This window comes from Dysidea avara, chromosome 13, assembly GCF_963678975.1.
Source record: "Dysidea avara chromosome 13, odDysAvar1.4, whole genome shotgun sequence".
NCBI lineage: Eukaryota > Metazoa > Porifera > Demospongiae > Dictyoceratida > Dysideidae > Dysidea > Dysidea avara.
In genome coordinates, this window is record NC_089284.1 from 11,724,355 (window position 1) to 11,738,176 (window position 13,822).

General features: G+C 38.9%; 1 protein-coding gene across 5 annotated transcripts in view; it reads left to right on the plus strand.

Annotated features, from left to right (window-relative positions):
* Positions 1-13,822, plus strand: part of LOC136242955 (uncharacterized) — a 93,125-nt gene that overhangs the window by 680 nt on the left and 78,623 nt on the right. The window lies entirely within an intron of this gene.

Below are 13,822 nucleotides of genomic sequence, written 5' to 3' on the forward strand. Positions count from 1 at the left end.
TAGGTTCAGTGTTAAACGCTCTTTCGTATTGCACTACGCTTTACATCCCATCCTGAATTAGCTATGGGCCTTGTGTCTTAAACCAGTTTACTAGAACCTTACATTTCTACACAGTCTAACTATCAACAAGTAGAAGGGATGTCTCCCGATGATAGACCCCCTTTTGATTATTAGGAAAATAATAAACATTATGAAATATGAGCATGTGTGCTGATTTAAGGTCTATGATATTTGTATGCTTTAGTATTTAAAGTGGGTACAGAAGTGTACCGATAACCGGATCGGCTAAAATATCAGCCACCGATACGGCATTTTTTACCAATATCAGTATTGGTACAGAACGGTAGGAGAACCGATATCACTACCGATATTTACACGGTAGCAATATTTTGTACATAAACTGATTATATATTGGTTTTCTATGTTATGCATATGGCTGTTTAGTGCCAGTGGCTTATTGTTCACTCTACTACAAGCGCTACACTATGAAAAGCCATATAAATACATGCGATTCTAGTGTTTGTTGCTGGAAACTTATCACAGTCTTTAAAAACGAAGCAGTTATATAGTACCTTTGTAATGAAACTAAGAGTCACAGGATAACCAAGGAAACTTGCTGTACCAGCCTTTACACAGGCCATTAAAATACAGAGTAATGTAGAATATCTGTTTAAGGCTTCATGGGAGTATACCTAAAAATGTTTGTGGGTGCTTAATTGTAATTGTCTAGATTACACAATAGAAACCGAAACCACTACCACCACAGGCATAGAGTGAGCAATGAATACTATGCACATGTCGTTGTAGAGTAGGTAATGTACACTTTTGCATAGATTATCTATGATTTTTGTTTGTAATGCAAATATTAGATTGACTATCGGTTATCAGCTTCTTTTGATGGCATCAATATCGGATATCGGTACATGCCAAAAACCCATATCTGTACAGTTCTAATAACATGTAACCTTTTAAAGTGCTTTTTATACAGTGGCTTCGGCAATAGCATCAGTTGCACTATTTACAGTTGATGAGCAAATTCCATTATCCACAGAGGTGTGGTCACTGCTGGTTAAGGCTGTACCGATACCACATTTTACAGCCGATACTGATATCTGATATTTATTGTCTATTTCCGATACAGGTTTTCTAATAAACCGATATTAAATATTCAGCCGATACTTAATAATTGTAACCAATATGTATTATTGTGAGATACAGCATAATAAGATTACATAGCGTAATCACTATGGCCGCTGTGTTGAATTTACTAAACATTGTTCACAAACCAAACTTGTCTGTTTTTGGTCAGTATAATGTCAGAGTAGTATCATACAACAAATATGTATTACCAAAAAAGTGGTACATGACAAAAAAAAAACCCATCAAAAATGAAAAAAATGCATAACCACTTGGAGAATTGAACCCAGGGCTACTCACAGTATAATCCAGGATCTTACCACTTGTCTACAAAATCACTTTAGCTAGTTAGGTGCTTTTAATAGTATGTACACTACTCAAGTGAAGTATCTGTACTGTAGACTTGCAATTGACCGATACCAATACTCGTAATATCGGTATCGATATCGATATAATATCGGTATCGGTACAGCCCTACTGCTGGTATACCATTCTTCATTAAAATGTTCCTTGTGTATTTCACACATGTGCAATGACGTTAGGTAAGAAGTGAAGGTCTGTGTCATTTTATTTCAACAAACATCGCCATCTTCTTTTAAACCTTCAGAATACTGTATAGCCGGATATTTACACGAGATGTTATTTTTGCAAAAGTCTCAAAAGTACCACAAGCAGATATTTTCACAGATGTATTTTTCACGATTGTATACTCAGTTCAATGTGTGACAGACTGTATTATATTGTAATAATGTATTATTGCGTATGTTGTAATTTATGTACATATCCAGCAATATTGGGACGTGTGTACAGTGTGCTTTAATAAGAATTGTTGGTAGTTTGTTGCCAAACCGCGTGTGACTTCTATCCATCTTTACAATCTTAATCACTGACAATACATGGTGTCAGAAGTAGGATTATTCGATGGCGAGTGTTCCTTTGCAACCTCCAGCACCGTTCTATTTATGTAAATCAGATGAGTGGCAAAAATGGATAAGGAGATTTGAACAATATCGAATGGCCTCTGAACTGTCAGAGAAGAGCGACAAGTACACTTCTTTACTGCTTAGGTAATGATGCAGATGATAGATATCTTGACAACCACTCGAATCTCAGACAAGGATAGGAACAAGTGCAATAAGGTAGTAGAAAAGTTTAACAAATATTTTAAAGTGAGACACAACGTCATATTCAAAAGAGTTCGTTTCAATCAAAGGAATCAACAACCAGAAGAATTGGCTGAAGATTATAATACAGTTTTAAATCAACTAGCACAAGGGTGCAAGTATGGTGGAATGACGGACGAACTGATTCGTGATCAACTAGTTGTGGGTATAAGTGAAGAATCACTCTTGGAGCGCTTACAAATTGAGTCAAACCTCACATTGGAACAAGCCAAGAAATTCATCCAGCAAAGAGAGGCAGTTCAACAGCAACAAAGTATGCAATAGTGACACTCAAAGTGAAGCTCTATAGCCAATGTATGTGAACAGGGAAGAAAATTCCATGCAATTCTAGCCAGATAACACCCAGGCAAGCATTACCTACCCAAGCCAAATAGTGCAGACACTTTTCAAATCCCCGCCAAGTTTGCCCTGCTAGTAACGCTACATGTTTTCGCTGCAATAGAAAGGGGCATTTTAGTTTTCAGTGTCTGTCAAAAACCATGGGAGAGCTTACTACTCCATCATGTCAACAATCTGACAGCAAAACAATTGATAATGACCCTTACTTTGATACAGATTATCTCAGTGCTGACAGTGTTTACCTTGACACTATCAGTAACACAAACGTTACTCAATGGAATGTCATTCTGTTAATTGGATGTAACCCAGTCTTGTTCAAAATGGACACTAGAACAGAGGTGACAACATTGTCAGGGGAGGCTTATCGTAATTTTTCAATCCAGTAGCACAGCTTCAGAAATCACCACATACACTATGGGGAGCTAACCGCTCACCTCTTGATGTTGTTAGCGAAAGCTAGATGACACTTCACTACATGACAAATCCAGTGTTCAACAAGTGATTGTTGTCTGGGAGTTACAGCAAACTTTATACTTTATTGGGTTTACCAGCCATTAGAGAGCTTGAGATAACCACTGGGATCAATGGAGTTGAGTTGAATGTTCTAGACCAGCACCCAGCACTTTTCAATGGATTGGGTATGTTAAAAGCAGAATATGTTATTAACTTGAAATCCGAACCTCAGCCCTTCTCCCTCTTTACACCAAGACATGTGCCAATTTCATTACATGAAAAAGTTAACCAAGAATTACAAAGGATGAAAAATCTAGGAGTGATTTCTTGAGTCACTGGACCAACACCGTGGTGCGCAGCCATGGTGGTAGTCCCCAAACCATCAGGATCCACCCATATCTGTGTCAATCTCAGGCCATTGAATGAAAGTGTCATGAGAGAAGTATATCCGATGCCTAAAATAGATGTCACACTAGCCCAACTGAATGACGCTAAACTATTTAGTAAGTTAGACACCAATAGTGGTTCTGGAAAGTGCCATTAACCAAAGAATCACATCTTTTGACTACCTTTATAACACCTCAGTGTCACTTTTGCTTCACTTAGCTCCCATTTGGAATCACCAGTGCACCAACAGGGGCATAGTCAGGATTTTCTGGAAGGGTGTTTGTATTTGGAGTGCATCGGGAAAGCCTGGGTGCTTCCCCTGAACCAGATTTGAATGAAAATGATATGCATACACAAAAGGTGCCCTAGGCAATAACATTAAAAGATGGTGTTTGTGCATCTAACTAGCTAAAACCTACACACTGCTGTTTATGCAGCTTATAGAAACTATAAAACTACTGTACTAAGTTAACTAATCTTCATTCAGATGGCAACATACTGACAGCCAACTTCACTGAAATTTCTTAGCACCCCACACTTGAGTTCCTTAGTTGGCAATACTTTCTTGCAGGTATACATTATTCTCAGCCAGTCCTCCTGTTAATGGTCACTTCAAACTTGGCTTGTACTCCAGTATTTTAGAGACATCACGTGCCTGTAACATGTGACAAACAAAACATTCACCACATAAATATACATCAACTATTCATGGTTTGTGCTAAGCTGATACACATATAACACAACCACTCAAGTTTATCATGGCTGCTACCTTGTAATATGTCCGACCAATTGAATCACCCGTCCTTTGCCATTTCTACCATGCATCGCTTGTGCAATTGATCACATGATGCAATACTTAATTCATCAATGATTCAGCATTAATGTGATGTGACCCTCAAAAGTAGTACAGAGCTGTGCCAGTGTCCAAGAAGCTACCAGAAAGCTCCAGGACTGTACAATTGTGTGTGATTTTTAATTTTTTAACATTCTGCTTCTGAGAGGGGGTTCATTCGAATCATCTGAACCCCCTGCCTACGCCCTTGACCGGAACACTTCCAGTGTCATATGAGTGAAATACTTGATAATATGCCAGGAGTTGTGTGTCATGTTGATGATGTATGTAGTGTGTTGGGGAAAGACCAAGCAGAACACAGTGACCACCTCCATGCAGTTCTTCAAAAGATACAAGCAGCTGGACTCACTCTTAATAGAGATAAGTACCAATTTTCATGTTCTAGAATTGTTTCCTAGGTCATGTCTTAGATGTTAATGGTATATCTCAAGACCCTCGTAAAACAGAAGCTATTCAAAAGGTGAAGTCTCCCACGAACTCTGGAGATTTATGGGTATGATTAACAAATTTCACCTCAATTAGCTGAGATAAGCCAACCTCTTCGAGATCTCTTGAAGTCAAACACTTGCTGGTTGTCACACAGAGACAAATATAATGGTCAGACACCAGCATGCATACAAATAGCATAAATGTCAGACCATAATGAAGTTTGGTCAGACATAATGTCCTAGCCATCAAAGGAGCCTAAGGAATATAGATTACCTATTTTGGTTTATGGTTTTGACTGCTAATCATATCTGTCCTTTGGTTGCTAGGAGATCTACATTGTTACAACCCAAGGAGGGGTGGCCATTGTACTATTAAGCAGCAGCTAATAATCACTCATCAAGATAAACTACGTGTGAACAAGTACAAACAAAGTACAACTACATGCAACAATTAATGAAGCCTAACTAATGTTAATACATCACGTGTGTGCATGTATGATAGTCTGTCACATCTCCCCTCCTAGGATCAAAGGTTAAGTCTATTAGGAGGTTTTATTGCAGTTCCAGTGCGACAACGGGTTGAAATCTGATTATGAGTCTGATCTGTTGACTGTGATGATGCAGTTTCAGAGTGTTGCGATTGAATACGAAGTTGACTCCTGTTCCTACGAACTTCGCCAGATTGTGTGTCAATAATATAGGATCTTGGAGTATTAGCTTGTCGCACAACTCTTCCAGGAACATTTCTGTTGTCGGTAGCAACCCATACTGGTGTTTTATCCGGCAGAGATGGCAGTTGCCTTACCCTATGATGTCTGTCATAGTTGCATTTCTGTTCTGCCTTGTACTTCTTATCTTGTATTCTGAAATTGTCAAGGTAAGGCCAATTAGGGATACATGCAGTCTTCAGCTGGGGAACATCTGTATGAATCTGACGACCCATAGACAATTCTGCTGGGCTGAGATTACAAAACGGCAGAGGAGTAGCTCTGTAGCTCATGAGAGCCATGTATGGATCTGGGGAGTTAGCAATTAGACTTTTAATGGTCTTCACTGTCCTCTCTGCTAAGCCGTTTGATTGTGGATAGTGTGGGCTACTCGTCACATGATCAAAGCCATAACAATCTGCAAATATTCTCATTTCTTGAGAGTCAAACTGTGGACCATTGTCGCTTACAAAAGTAGCTGGGATACCGTGACAAGCAAATATAGCTTTTAAAGCAGTTACTACACTAGCTGAGGTTGTTGAACTCAATGACTGCACTTCAACATACCTTGAAAAATAGTCAACTACAACAAGGTAAGACTTCCCTTTTAGCTGAAACACGTCTGTCGCTACTCTCTCCCATGGTTGGTTGGGAAGCTTTGTCTGTAAAAGTGATTCTGTGGAGGGTGCAGTAGTCTGTTGACAGACAGGACATAATTTGATGTAGTCTTCTATGTCTCTGGAAATTCTGGGCCACCACACTGCTGAGGAAATTTGTAGACGGCACCTCTGAATGCCCTGATGGCCTTGATGTACTTTCTGCAAGACCTCTGCTCTCATGCTGTGAGGAACAACAATGCGATTGGCATACGATAACAGATTGTCACTGATAGGTGTATTTTAGCAGCACTGTACTGTAATAAGTCACCTTCAATATCTCTATTGTTTGGCCATCCTTGTCTGCAGAAGGTCATGAGCTTAGCACAAGTAAAAGCTTTACTTTGAGCTTTGCAAAAAACATCTACTCTGTCTTTGCTTGCTGGTAGGTATGAAATGACACTCTGTACAAATAGCTCTGCATCTTGGTCAAAATGTTCTAAATCTGCATTAGAAATAGGAGCACGGGAAAGTGCATCAGCTGTGTAAAGAAGTTTACCAGGTACATGACTGATTGTATAGTCAAACTGCATCAGTCGGAGTCTAAATCGTGAGACATGTGGTGGCAAGTGGTCAAGATTTGTTTTGCTGAGCAGGGGAACGAGAGGCTTGTGGTCAGTTTCTAAATGAATTGTTTTCCAATGATATAATCTGAAAATTTCTCACAAGATCAAACAATTCCTAAGGACTCTCTTTCAATTTGAGAGTAACGCCGCTCAGTTTCTGTCATAGCTCTGGATGTGTAAGCCACTGGTCACCATTGTTGGGAATGTTGTTGTAGGAACACAGCCCCCAATCCATAGGCGACACATCAGCACAGATCTTAAGTTCTGCAGGATCATACAGGGCCAACATGGTAGGTTTAATCAATTCACTCTTTACTTTAGCAAAAGCCTGCTCTTGGAAATTACCCCAGCACCAGGACTTTTTCATACTGAGAATTTCCCGAAGAGGTTTCATCACTGTGGCAATGTACGGTGAAAATTTACTGAGCTGATTAACCATCCCCAGAAATCGTCTGAGTTCAGTAGGAGTTTTGGGTTTCTCCATTTTAAGAATGGCTGCTGTCTTCAAAGGATCTGGTGAGACTCCATGCTCATTAACAATGTGGCCAAGAAAAGAAAGCTGTTTCTTGCTAAATTCACACTTTTCTCTGTTAAGAGTGGCTCCTGCAGATTAAAGTTTCTGTAACACTTTGTGAAGTCGGTCATTATGCTCTTTATGAGTGGAACCAAAAATCAACACATCATCCATGTGGCAGAGTACTCCCGGTAGACCAGATCGGATGTTGTTCATTTGCTTTGAAAATGTTCTGATCCACTGCAAATTCCAAAGGGGAGTTTGTTGAAGCAGTACCTGCCAAATGGGGTGATGAACATTGTAAATGGACGGGAACGCTCTGTTAACGGAATCTGCCAAAAAACCACAATTAGCATCAATCTTACTGAAAACTGTGGCACCACTGAGTTGAGCCAAGGTTTCTTCAACCTTAGGGAGCAGATGAACTTCTCTTAATACACTGTCATTTAAAGGTTGGAAATCAACACAAAGAGTCAGAGGACTTCTTTGGAACAACAACCATCCTGGCACACCAAGGTGTTGGCTCATCAATTTTGGAAATGACTTGTGGTGACTACATCCTTGCTAGTTCCTCTTCTACTTTCTTGCATAGAGGGAGTGGTACATTTCTTGGAGTAAATAAAGCAAAAGATTGAGCATCTGACTTTAACTTGATGTCACTGCTTCAGGAAAGGTTCCCAAACCTTTGAATAAGGTAGGGTACTGGTCAGGAATGCTTTGGCTAACTGAATTAAGTAGCATTAGCAGGTGAAGTACTTTAATGGCTGGTAATCCAAGTAAGTTGTGCTTGAGGTGTCTGACCACATAGACTTGCTGGCTACAAGAGTTGTCTTGTAAGAAAGTGTCACTAACAACTCCCCCAGTACCTCCAAAGGTTTCTGGTCTGGCCCACACAATCTTGGTTGTCTGTTGCAAATTATCACCATTTAAGGAATTGGTGAAAATGTTTTCACTAATGACTGACACTTCAGCACCTGTGTCAGTTTTGAATGAAACAGGTTGGTTGTTTACCAGAACTGTGACTTTCCAGGAACTGTGGCTCTCTGCACCAACTGTATCCAGAAAACTGGTGTCAAATATTCACTGTCTCTAGAGTCTTCAGAGTGTGCCACTGTAACTGTAACATCTGACACTGCCTTCTTGAAGCACTGAGAACTAAAATGGCCTCTCTTCTTACAGTTGTGACATACAACCTCCTTGGCAAGGCATGAAATTCTTACATGGGGCTCATTGCCACATCGAGGACACTTGTCATTGTGCTGCTTAGTATTCTTAGCTTTGTGATGATGTTGTCTTGATGGTTGTTTGCTTGCCTTTCTGGAGCCTGCATAGTCAATAGGCATTTCTGACATCTGAAAATTGCCATTCTTTAAAATCACTTGGTGTTCTTGGACTGCCTCACGTTGTCTGACAAGTTTCTTTGCTTTGTCTAGAGTTAAATCAGCATCCATTTGTAGGTGTTCTGAGAGGGCACTGTCGCGAATACTTATGACAATGCGATCACGGATCATTTCATCTCTCATTTGTGAGTCACAAAAGTCGCAACTGTCTGCCAGCTTGTATAAAGTGGTAATAAACTGCTCCACCGACTCCCCTTCTAATTGGCTACGTCAGTTAAAACATGCACGCTCAAATATGACATTCTTCCTGACTTTGAAAAAACTGTCAAACTTGGCAATAATTCGATTATACTTCTTTCTATCTGAATTGGAGGTGTTCGTAGAATTTAGTATTTCTTCTGCCTCTTCCCCCATACAATAAAGTAGTGCACTGATCTCTCTCAGATTGTCTTTTGTTGATAGCCCGGATGCCAGATGAAACTGTTCAAAATGGCATTTCCAACTGGGCCATTCATCAGGACATGAAAATGGAAAAGACGAAGGAGATTTCAAGTGGAGATTGGCCATCCCTAACCTGTCACCATGTACTATTAAGCAGCAGCTAATAATTACTCATCAAGATAAACTACGTGCGAACAAGTACAAACAAAGTACAACTACGTGCAGCAATTAATGAAGCCTAACTAATGTTAATACATCACATGTGTGCATGTATGATAGTCTGTCACAACCGTGAATGTACTTGGCCAATTAGCAGCAGCCATATTTCCCTCAACAGCACAGTGGCCATTGTTTCCATATACAGGCTATGCCAATTCAACGTTAAAGTCATGTTTACAACCATAGTTACAACTAAAGTGTCCTGCTATGCTCTACCATGTCCATACAAAACTACAAATGGTAGGACATTATGGTGGGTCAACTATACAAAACATTATATTTGTCACTGGTTGTGGACTCCCACAAGAATCACTGACAATACACAATGGTTTCATGTTTACATAATTACAAGTGGGATTATAGGTTATATCTAGCTGTGGAGGTAGTGTACCAGCATTGTTTTCTATACCATCTGCAATAAGAGGAATCGTGTATATCATAATATATGGGATGCCCTAATTGGAAAAGAGCTGTCTTGTCAAAGGGAGGCTGAAAATTATGCTGACCCATTTGCTGTTGCAGTACTAAAGAACAAAAATATCGTAGGCCATGTACCCAGGAACATTTCAACAGTGTGCTCATTTTGCATCAAGGAGGTTAGATTGGTTGTCTTATAGCTGGTAGCAGATGCTACTCTCAGGATCTACCACAAAAGGAATTGAAATACCCTGAAAGCTGGTTTTTCGGGAAGGCTCCAAGCATGTGAGCAAAGCAAGAAAGCTTTTGTCCACTGGTGATGCTGCTCCCACGTTAGCTCCTACTACTAGCTACAGCAGTGATCAAGCACAAGCTGATGATACAAGTAAACTCATGAATACTGTGAAACCTGACATCAAACTGAAGAAGTGAGAAGTTGGATCAAAATATATATCCAGGCTGATGTTGAGGCTCGTGCAGTGTGAACATAGCATCACGCTGTATGCTGACCATAAAGAGATGATCCTGAACGGTTCCAAATTAAATGATATGTTTATTAATGCAGCTCAAATAATACTTAAGGAACAGTTTCCAGAGCTGATGGGCTTGCAATCTACCTAACTGGTGAAGAAACAGCAACCCAGGTTTCAAAATGACAAGCCATAATATCAAATTATTTTGATAGAGAGGACCACTGGATCATGGCTTCTACGGTTTTTACAAAAGTGACAAGGTTAAAGCATGGCTCAGTCTATACAACTATCAGTAAAGAAATTAACTAAAGCAGTATTTTCTAATCTATATGGACCCACAGTCTCACTTTGCCTAGTCAACATCAACAAGCAGAAGGGTGGTGCAGATTGGGGCTTGTTTGCAATTGCCAATGCCACAACCATAGCACTAAGGCTTGATCCAGTTGAAATCACTTTCCAACAAAGTAATCTATGTGGACATCTAGTGAATTTCTTAGAAAATGGAAAGTTAACCAGGTTTCCCATAGTGTAGACTGTGGAAATAGCTACAAACACTGTACCGAAGTTTCACTGTAGCAGTAATTTATAGATTTACTAGTAGTATTGTACACATGTATAGTCAATAGCATGGTACAATACAGTCTGAAGCTTTTCATTATCAAGTTAGCTATGTACTATTATTCATAGCACAGAAACCTGGGAGACTATTCATTATTGAATTACAATTAATATCTACAAATCTTTATTCAATGCTAAAAGTTGATCACAAAAGAATAAAATGTATCTAGCAACAGTGTTATGTCACTATAGCTTTACAAAGTCAGTGCTGAAGATATTCCAACATGTCGAGATCAATTCCTTATTATATCAGGCCTACTAAAAAAGCAATCATACATTGACGTGATCCACTCAGCTCCTATTGGCTTCATTATGCTCAAACAAAGGTCTACAAGTTTCACTGAAATCCTTGACTCAACACCCTGGTCCAACTGCTCTAATATCTCCTTTGAGTACAATTCTTGGAACTCTCGTCTAAGAAACTCTTTTGTTGCTTTGTTTACACTGACATCCAGTGGCTGTAGTCGATTTGTGTGATTGGGTGGAACACAAACAAAAGGATATTGTTTTGTCTAAACAAATCGCAACATGCTTGTGTTACTTGACTTTTGAACTCATCAAATATTCCAAGAGCGACTTGGTCATAAGATTACTTAATTATAAGTTCCCTACATTTCTGTTTGACAAAAGGGATGATGATTTTTGAAATGTAATTGACCATAGTAGTTTTGTTGTACCAATGGTTGTCAGAATGAGTAATGTACCAATCCTCAGAAAACTTGCAAATGGAGTGGCATTGGCTTGTTTTACCCTGATATACATGCTGCAAAGGTAGAAATTTGCTTGTAATCCTGCCTCCAAACACAGCACTTATCTGCCTCTTGTCATCAAGGCCTTTAATTTTGACACGTTTGACTCCCTCCTTTTCCACTGTCCAGTTGGACAGAGAACATTACTTAATCCCATTTGTTCCCAGTTAAAGTTCAAATCTAATAGCACGTCTTCAAATTCATCAACACTTTGTATCTCCTCCAAGAAATTTTCTCATAAATGTATCAAAGTTCTCTAGTCGTTCCCCTACACCTCACATAGCCCATCCTAATGTATAACTCTTTGCCAACTCTTGCTAAGAAATCCTTGTCACAGTGCAAGTTGTTCTTTAATAGATCTGGGTTGGTTTTCTTAACAATTGCAATCCAACCTGCTATTACAAGGGATGTATTAATTACACATCCTTTAGCTCGAGAAGCCTTTACATATGCTTTCACCTTTGCACCAAGTAGCAATGGATGATCATGCTTCTTAGGAGGTAAACTTTCCAAGATGACATCATCATTGCCTGTTTCTCTCTTTCTTTCACCTCGAGCTTCAATGTAGCTTTTCTTCAATGATCATACAGTACTTTCATTTAGGGCTGTATCAAAGTGGTTGGAGTACTTTGAACAGCAGCTGTTTTCTAATGCATATCAACCTATGCTAGCCCTCAACATGTCATTGATCTGCTTATACGACTTTCTATTCCCTTGTTCGGTGACTTCCATAGCTACTGAGACTTCCTTGTTTACCTCTCGATATGTTTCAGGTGAAATAGTGGCCAAAGTTCTCCATTGAGGTCAGGGAGCTTCTTGACTGATTTTTAAAAAAAACAATAGAGCAACATAGACCTAACTCAAATCATGATTTCCAATACCACTTTGTATACTTAGCTATGATTATTGTTGCTACTGCACATGTGTCTACTTGAATAATTTTCAATTGAATAAATTTTTGCAAGACACCTATACATCGCAAAATCCATGATAATTTTGTCCCCGCAGAAAACAGAACCAGCTATACCGTACAGTTTCAATGATGATTTGAGCCCATCTTAATCTATAATTAAAATCTTTTGTTGATGATGTCAGATGACTGTTATCAGAATAGGACTTTACTAGCCATTTCAAAAGTAGGTACCCTGAATCTCCTAATATAATGAAGGGAATTCTAATACTATTAATGACTGCGACAGTTAGCTAGTACAAGTGTTCCTTGACTAACTCTTTTATATAGTTGTGAATTTTTGATAACATGAGCATCATGTACTGACCCAGGCCAACCAATGTTAATATCAGTAAAGCAGTAGCGATGATCAGCAACAGCTTGCATTAACATAGAGCAATAGCCTTTACAATCATAGTAAACCTTTGCATATTCCTCTGGAGTTACAATTTCACTATGAGTGCCATCAACAGCACTAACACATTGTGGAAAATCATATCTTTCAAACCCATCCATTGTTTCCTTTGACTGTTGGCCAGATGGAAACTTAACAACCAATAACCCACACTACAAAAACCGAATAGATTTCCTTACCTTGTGAGACTATGGAAAGGAAGTGGAAATGTCAGATTTCTACAATCTTACTTACCTTTCATCAGGAATAATTATATTTCCACAACTTTCCTGAAAAGATTCAGCCGACTTTTGTATCTTTCCTTAGCACTTAAAGGCTAGGAATTTAAGGTGATTTTTTCAAACAGCAAACGTAAGGAAATGTCACTACTTTTTACTCCCATCCCACCCCTATTATGCTGTATTGAATGGTTTAAATATACTTCAGTTTAATTAAAATTTCATCTAGTACACCATTGTAATAGTCATACAAATAGTCTCTCTTTCTGTTATACACATAAAAATCTGTATTCTTGATCCAACAAGATCAACTGATCAAAAGCGGCATGCCATTAGATTTCTGAAATTTCCAATTGACAAACCCCCCACTGAAAGGTTTTCAGTGCAGTAAGAAATACATATATAGCATTGTACAGCACCATTAAGTACCTGTTAGTATAATTATATCTTTCTCCAAATAACTGTGCACTTGAGAGTAGGGACCCGCCGATTATGCTGGTAGAATTATGAACATAATAATTATGCTTGAAAGCATTGAGCATAATGCTAGCATAATAGGAAGAATATTTGAGCCACACTACAAATCCTTGATGGTCAAAGTATATATAACAGAAAAAGTTTGATATACTCTAATAGAACAGTCAATAACTCTAATAGAACAATCAGGCAGCGGACTGTTCTATTAGAGTAATTGAACTTTTCTGTCACATGCATTTTGAAGAGCAAAGATTTGCTTCAGCCACTCATTATGTGCCCATA